At 37.1% G+C, this 9058-nt stretch overlaps 1 pseudogene; it reads left to right on the forward strand.

The window, feature by feature from the left end:
* The first annotated feature begins 5603 nt into the window (after positions 1-5603).
* Positions 5604-6432, forward strand: LOC148362644 (histone chaperone asf1b-B pseudogene; annotated as a pseudogene).
* The last annotated feature ends 2626 nt before the right edge of the window (positions 6433-9058 follow it).

Below are 9058 nucleotides of genomic sequence, written 5' to 3' on the forward strand. Positions count from 1 at the left end.
GTGACCAATATTTGAGATTTTGTCGAAAATAATGAAATATACATCACTGCTTTTTCAAAAAGTCCTAATAACATGCTATGCTATGCCATACTATACTGTTTTCAATGCATTTCAAATTCAAGACCTGTCTTCATTTTTGTGCTTTTTTATTGAAAACATTTCATTCATGTAAAAAATTAACAACAAAAAATGAAGAAATTAGCTTTTTGAATAGCAGCAATGCTGTACTGTTCTATATCGCACTATGTGATACTATATGACTATGAAATGATTCAATACTTTACTTTATTACACTGCACCCCACCATACTATACTATACTATACTATGATTTTCAACCACTGTGCCGTGACACACCACAGTTCCATGAGGGATTGTCAGTTGTGCCTTGAGAAATTATCTAATATTTAAAATATTATAAAACATTTATGAATCGTTTTCTGCAAATGTTATGTCATTGTCAAGTGTCTGTGCTGTAAAAACTGGGGGTATTATAAATTATATCGTAATTAAACATACTGTTCAGTGTCATTTTATAACATTTTTAGTTAGTGGTGTGCCACAAAATGTTTCCAATGTACAAAACATGCCCTGGCTCGAAAAAGGTTGAAAAACACTGCTATACTATACTATAAAATGATGTTACTCTATGCGATGCCACACTATAGTGTTGTCAATACATTTCAAAATCAAAAAGACCCATATCAATTTTTGGGCTTTCTTTGTGCATTTTTTTTTCATTGAAAAACATTTGTTCATGTAAAAAATTAACAACAACAAAATGGAGACATTAACTTTTCAAATAGTAGCAATGCTGTTTCTGTACTATACCGCGCTATGTAATACCAAATTATACCATGTAATGATTCCATACTATTCTTTATTACACTGCACCCCACCACACGATATCATACTATAATATACTATACTATACTATCCGATGAAATGATGCTATGTAGTGCTATGCTATGTTACACTATGTTATGCTACTCTATGCTATGCTGTACCATACTATACCATTGTCAATGCATTTTCAAATCAAAAAGACATATCTTCATTTTTGGACAATTTGTTTTTCACTGAAAACATTTCTTTCATGTAAAAAATTAACAACAAAAAATGGAGGAATTAGCTTTTCCAATAGCAGCAATGCTGTACTATACCGCGCTAAATAATACCAAATTAAACTAGGAAATGATTCCATACTATTCTTTACTACACTGCACCTAAACATACGATATGATACTATATGTTTTTATAACAAACAATAAAATTGTACAAAACCTTTATTAAAAAAAAATCCAATAATTTTAAACCATTAGCTTCATGCAAAAACTAAAGAGAAAAAAGTGCTGATTAGTGTTCTGGACACTCCCTTCAATAGATTTCTACGGTCTCCTGCCCAATATATGCCTAAGCTTGCCACCGACGTCATGGTTTTCATTTAACTGAAAATATGTGTCATGGCTAGCTCATCACCGATCTGGCATCACACGCCGTCTTGCTCTATAAGATAAAGCATCCTAAAGCGCTTGGGTCAATAGCAGACTCGACGGCGAGCGGGCCCATTAAATAGAACCAGCGCACGTTAGGGCCGTAAACAAGCCAGACTGGCGGCTTATTGAGAGGTCGCGATGCATTTGCCATTGCGCGACCGGCCGGGGAAACAAAAGTGATGAGGATTTAATGATATCCAGCTCACAGGCTATTGATAGTGGAGTCAATGGGCTGCACCGCGGGCATCTGCGCGATACACAGCAGCTTAGCGGCTTCGTGCCACATGAAAACGTCAGCGATCAATAGGACACAGGGGAGAATCGATAGCGCTCCGACGAGTAACGCGGCTTTTATTCGGCGGATGGCCTCGCTGTCAGCTAGATAATAAGTGTGCTCATAAAGTAGCTGCACCTCCCCCCTACCAGGCTTGGGAGTAACAGAATACATGTAACAGCGCTACGTAATTAGGATAAAAAATATGTCATTGTGTTCAGAAAAAAAAGTATATATAGTTTAAATAAGGATTACTTTGCAGGATTACAATTTAATTTAAAAGTATATAGTGGTACCTTGTTTTAAGAACGACCCACGATAGAAATCTTTCGGTATCCAAAGTTTGCGTCTAACTTATACGATCAGTTTTCCAGTATCCAATGTCAGTGAGCCCACTCCTAAAGGTTGGTGCAACAAAAGCGTCCTGTGAGGTTTACCAGCTAGGTGAGATACTTGCATTAAATTGCCAAATGGTTTAGTCCGTCAATTCATTGGTTGCAGCCACTAGGGCAGACAGCGATGGGTATCACTTTTTTATCAAGCCGGAGGACAGCATTAAATGAAGACATGGAAAAGCTTTTTATGATTTAGATACAAGAACAGCAGATATTAAGGAAGCAGCCACCTGCTGAAATAAACACGCAGGCTTTTACCACAAAAAGACATCCTGGTAAAGCCAAAAGTGGATGTTCAATGGAGTTGTTCGATAAAATGGTCTGAAACATTTTAAAAAACATTTTGATATGTAGACATAAAAAACAATCGCTAAATCGCTATCTAATGCATCCAGCCACTGAACTGTCACAGTGATTAAAAAAAAGCATACCAAGACATCTGACTGACTCTTTACGTTTTAACCTTTTTTATTCGGTTGATGTTGTTCTTGGAACTGTTTTAGCTAAGAAAGACTTGTACTGTACAGCTATTTCATCAACATTAACTGACCTTGGAACGGATTTATCCAGTGTCAATTATTTTAATGAGAAAACGTGTTTCGATTTACAACGGTTCTATTGTACAACGTCACTGCTGGAAACAATTACATTTGTATGTAGGAGGTACGACTGTAATTTTATATAATACACTGATAGACAAATTTTATCGATTATAATTTTAATCACTGACACTAGAAAGACAGAGACATAAGGCGTACGTACGACGTGCTGGCTCTTATGCAGAATGTAGTCAACTCATCCACCAATGCATGTTTTTCACACTGTATTGCAGGTGAGAGCATTTTCGTTTTGTTTGCAATTTATTTATCCTTAATTTAGCACTCATTTTGCTAAAATGGCACAAGCCTGCTTTGTGAGATTGCTTGTGTGCCTATTGGGCTGGTAATGCGTTCAGGGATTTTTAGTTAAGGTGATTGTCTTTCAGGTAATTGTTGCTCAAAATGCACTATACGATCACTGCATTGTTATTTTGTGAGAATGTTTTACTTCATAATTTCGTAATTAAGCAGACCTGCATGACTGCTTACTCTATAGATGCACATGCACCACAACACTTTCACAGTCATGAATGTGTTAGTCTGATTGCTGGCATGGACTCCACTGAAAATAATGCTTACTGAGGTTGGGCATCCTGACTTCAAACAAGTAAAACCCAGAGTTTGTTGGATTTTGAAAGTGAACGCTCTCGTGTTTAAATCAATATTGGGTTCTCGATGTGCTTTTAATGTGAACTAAAACAGAGCATATCTTGTCTGCCATGTGAAAGAGAAAGTTTTTTTTTTTGCTTAAAAAACTACTGAACTACTTTAAAATGTAATGTTTTAAGACTACAAGCGACTACCTGACCTTGATTTTCTCAATTTATTTTTAAGGTTACATTGTGTAACCTGTGCAGTCCTTTGAGGCATTTTGTGATTAAGGGCTGAACAAATACATGTGATTTGACTTGGCATTCTTCATTTATCTTAAATTAAATTCAGTAATTTATTTATATTATTTTGATTTTGTCTTTTACTCGCATGTTTGGTATTTGAGTAATTTTACTGCGATATTATGGTGTTCAGATAACTAGCAACAGTATCGAATAACATTTTTAAAGTACAGACGCTCCCCTACTTACGACCATTCGACTTACGTAAAACGGTAGATACGAACATTTTTTTCGGGATGCCGAAAAATATCCGGACATTGCTGTAGGTTAAATATTGTATTGTGTGCACCTTTTTTCTGAGTACAGGACGTTACTGTTGTGCTTCTTTCCGCCGCTACTGGCGTGTGGTGGCGCTGTGGTGAGGTCACCTAGCATCCACACCGAAAGAGAAATCTGGCTTCAATTTTCTAGTTCGCGTTGAGAACTTTGACGTTATTGTTTAATTACTTGTGCATCCATTCAATATAGTTGGTGTAAAGTATAAAGAAGAGGCAAGTCATTTCTTTGGAAATTAAAGTGGAATAAGAAAGCTTGATGCGGTTGAGAAAATGGTCAGAACATTTTTTTGGCCACTTTTTACCACGGAGGAGGACCTTTTGAAGCACATCTTCCAAAAGTAAATTAAAGTCTTTATACAGAATATTATTTTATGAAATGCTTATTTTTTTAGTACAAAACAATACAGGTTACTTACACAAGCATTAAACATAATTATATGAACCTTAAACATACAAAATATAGCACTGAAGCAACGTACGTACAAATTCAACTTTCGGAACGTATCTCGTTGGTAAGTAGGGCATCGTATTGTAACCACCCAACCCTGCTTCCTACAACTCCCGTTATAATAAATATGAATGCTCTGTTCAGTCCCTCATTATACAGCTTTACACCTCGCCGGGTTTGTCTTGCCACCGAACGTGAATAACACGATTATTGGGCTGAAAAGGCCTCACAGGTGAGAGGAAAATATTCCCACTTTACCCGATGGAGAACGCTTTGAAGCAATAGGAGTGGGAGGAAAAGAGCTAATTGCAGCATGCATGGAATCGGTAGAATATTCAGACGCGCCTCAAATAGCGTCATCACAATTACCTGGCTTGTCGCGCTTCATTATAGTCCAGAGATCTTCCATTAATTAGCATTATTGTGCAGGCTGAGTGAGAGAATTGGACAGTAATTACATTAACCTCCCTATCACACCTTGTCTTTTACAAGACGTGTCTGAGCAATAAAAAGATTGCTGCTGCATACACGATTACACTTATCCTTGACAGTGTCTGCCTTTCCAAATTGATCCAATTAGCCATTCGGGGATAATTTGATTACTCGCTCTTAGTTTTCTGTCCTTGCCGCCCTGATTATCTGAAGGCCGTTCAGGTTATCGGTTGCACGTGCGTGATGACTGAAGTTTTGTGATGAACTATTTCGATTTTTTTTTTAAGGCGGCTATGTCGCGGTGTATTGCACGTTAACTGTCATTGACGGATATAGATGTAAAATTGAGATTAAAAGCAGTAGATCTTATTGTGCATCTATTATAACATACAATCTGTTTCCAGGATAAATATATATATATAAAAAAACTTGTTGGAGCACAAAGACTTAGTCTCACTTCAAAATAAAACAGCTGTAGACTAAAATACTAATCTCAAGTCAAGACAGCAAAAAGCGATTTTTTAATTTTTTTTTAAATTCATAGGTAATTTTGGGGGAGAAAAGCAATGGTCTAACTTGCATAGCGGTAGTATTGGTACCTTTGTATACTTATCTACATTTTTCAAGACTCAGCAACTAGAAACACATGATAATTGAGTCAAGTCAGTTGTTAGTAGCATCCTGCTAGGAACAATTTCAAAATAAAAGCGAGACAAAACACGAATTTTAGTGTGTCTAATATAGCTTAAATAAAAAAATGTGTATAAAATTTTCTGAAGATTTTGTTTGAAATTCATTCGACGTGAGAGTCTGTCAGACGGCCGAGCAAGCTTTTAAGATTTCCCGGGAAAAGATCTTTGAAGCGCCCGTGTTTGTGTGAACAGCACCGTGCTAACGATAGCAAAAGCCCAGCGATCCTATCAATGGCAAAGGTACAGGTGTTGAATGTGGCCGTTTTGGATAATCCGAGTCCGTTTGGGAATCCTTTCCAGTTCGAGATAACGTTCGAGTGCATGGAGGATCTCCCCGAAGACCTAGAGTGGAAGATTATCTACGTGGGCTCATCTGAGAGCGAGGAGTATGACCAAGTCCTGGACTCCGTCCTAGTGGGACCTGTACCTGCTGGACGACATATGTTTGTTTTTCAGGCAGATGCTCCAAACACAGGCCTGATCCCTGAGAGTGATGCTGTAGGCGTTACTGTCGTACTCATTACCTGTACATACCGAGGCCAGGAGTTTATCCGCATTGGTTACTACGTCAACAACGAATACACAGGCCAGGAGCTCCGGGAGAATCCTCCCATCAAACCAGACTATTCACAGCTCCAGAGAAACATCCTAGCATCAAATCCGCGCGTCACCAGGTTCCACATTAACTGGGAAGGTTGCGCTGAGCGGATGGAAGACTCTGAGAATGTGGACCCGTCCTCCAACTCTATGCTTCCGCCATCCTGTCTTCCAGGCAAAGCCCCACCCATGGGACTACTACCAGAAAATTCAATGGACTGCTTATAGACATATCTGTGTTTCCTGACCTTGTCGGTGTGTGAAGTGGGGGGCATTGTGTTGTGGTCATGTACAGACTCATTTGCCTTATAATTGCTCTTTTTTTCTCCCAAAAGCTCTTTTTCTTTCTTTATTTTCTTTCTACTCTTTCTTCTTTTTTTAAACAAATACATAGTTTTATTATGAATATTGCAAACTAATTAGAAAAGACACAAGAAGGAAGTGAGTTACAGTATTTCCATCCATTGAATTGTCAACTTGACAGCAAATATTGCCATTTAAATGCCACTAGCTTCAGTGCTGTAACTGTATGAACATAATTTGTGTGAGCAAGTGGTCGAAACTAAGAAGCAAATTTGAACGAAAGGCAAGTCTGTGGAATGGCCTCACACTTTTTGAAGTAGCCTAGATGGTAAGGCGCCCGCTTTGAGACTGGGAAGTCGGTGGTTCGCGCCCCGGCCGAGTCATTCCTAAGACTTAAAAAGTGGTCGGCGGCGCCCTCTGTTGGCTGCGGCTGCATCGGCTCGCTACAACGGGTCAGGTGCAATCGACATTTCGTTCTGTGTACATTGTTACACAGAATGACAATACAAGGAAATTATTATTATTATTATATTATTATTTTGAAGTAGGCATTAACACATTCCACTGGCCAACAATTTTTCAGTTTTTGAATGTTGTCTAGATTTCTTTAACTGATTTAGGGTATTTTTGCACTGAAGAATTTGGAAATATCAACCAGGTCTGGTTTTTGTGCTAAAATGATTTAAAAAAAAAACAGGCCTTGGGACAAAATTTTTTTTTTTGTGGCATATTAGAACAATTTTGTCAATAAAAGTAAACATGGTTTTTAAGAAATAAGATATTTGTCCAACAATATATATTGTTTACCTGATGCAAACATTGATTACTGTAAACTCAATCGTGAACGTTGATAAAAGTAAACAAATCATTTTCTGAAAAATTTATTTTGAAGTAGGAATTACTACATTGGCTGCGTGTTCCACCGGCCAACATTTTTTTTACTTTTTGAATGTTGTCTAGATTTCTTTAACTGATTTTTGCACTGAAGTAAATATCAGCCATTTATTTCCATTAAGGTCTGTTTTTTTGGCCAAGTTGATTAAAAAAAAACAAGCCTTGGGAAACCATTCATATTTTTTTGTTGCATATTAGAACAATTTTGTCAATAAACATCGGTATGGTTTTTAAGAAATAAAATGTTTGTCCAAAATATATATTGATTACCTGATGGCAACATGAATTACTGTGAACTGAGAAGTGGACAGTGATAAAAGATGAGTAAACATGAATTGCAAGTTTCATCACCATTTTTCAATTTTCAGGGCTTCTTATAAAATATTCCTAACAAAACGTAAAATATGACAACAAATATGTTGTTAAACTAGATAGCATTAAGAGTTGTTGCTAGCTTACCTTGTTTTGCCACAATATAAAAAGAAACCGTTTAAATTTTAAGGTCAGTATATTTACAACTTTGAACCTTTTGAAATCAAAGTCTACCTTTTCCATCACACCCAGGTCCCTTTTTAACTTATTATTATTTTTTGTCAGTGAATTACAACTAATTGAAAAGGAATCTTAAGGATACTTCAAGAGTGAGACTGTATCCTATTCACATCATTTTACTATTATGTTATTTTTCATATTTTTATTTCTGAGCAATGTAGGGGATTTTTAAACCAAAGAACTTGAAAACAATGACTTACAGAAGGAGAAAAATCTGAAAGCATGGCTTGACACATTTGATTTTCCAGAGTTTGTTCTCACGTCTTGATTACTGTAATCCACTACTCTCCGGTCTCCCGAAGTCCAAAATCAAGAGCCTTCAGCTGGTACAAAATGTTGCAGCGAAGCTTTTAACTAAGACAAGAAAGTTTGATCACATTACCCCAATTTTAGCTAACCTGAATTGGCTCCCTGTTACCTTAAGATGTGAATTTAAGGTTCTGTTGGCAGTGTACAAAATCATGCATGGACTTGCTCCCTCATATATTTCAGATTTAATTCCCCCCTATGTTCCAGTCCGGAGCCTTCGCTCAGAAAACGCTGGTCTACTAGTGATCCCAAGAGCCAAGAAGAGATCGGCAGGCTCAAGAGCGTTCTCCATTCGGGCCCCGTAGCTGTGGAATGCTCTTCCCCCTGAGATTCGATCTGCAACCTAGGTGGAAATGTTTAAATCTAAGCTTAAAACACACTTCTATTCTATAGCATAAGAATAACCTATATTTTATGTCGATAATATGTGTATCATTTGCCCTCATGTAGGTTTTAGATGATGGGGTGGTGTCATAATAGTCTATAGTTTGCAATAGTCTTTGATCTGTGCAGCCCTTTGAGACTCTTTGTGATAAAGGGCTATACAAATAAACATGACTTGACTTGACTATCAAAAATAAATATATAAATAAAATGAAAGACAGAAAGGAAGGGATTGAATTAACCTGTGTCTTTAAAGTGGAGGTAAATATACAACCACATCAAAAAAAAAACCAAGCACCACCATTTATTAAATAAGAATACTGAAAGTCCATGTTTAGAGCCAGGCATCGCTAACATTTGGCACAAGTTACGCAGATAATTAAAAGAAAGACTAATAGAGGTTCCCACAGTGGGTAAATATGTTCACTCAGCTTGAAGTATCTGTTAATGTAGCATTTTTTAATTAGGAATCTATTTTAGGTCTTTCTTGCTGTACAAAAAGCATTGAGCTATC

This window comes from Urocampus carinirostris, chromosome 7 (genome assembly GCF_059441175.1).
Source record: "Urocampus carinirostris isolate Australia breed hairy pipefish chromosome 7, RoL_Ucar_1.0, whole genome shotgun sequence".
Lineage (NCBI taxonomy): Eukaryota > Metazoa > Chordata > Actinopteri > Syngnathiformes > Syngnathidae > Urocampus > Urocampus carinirostris.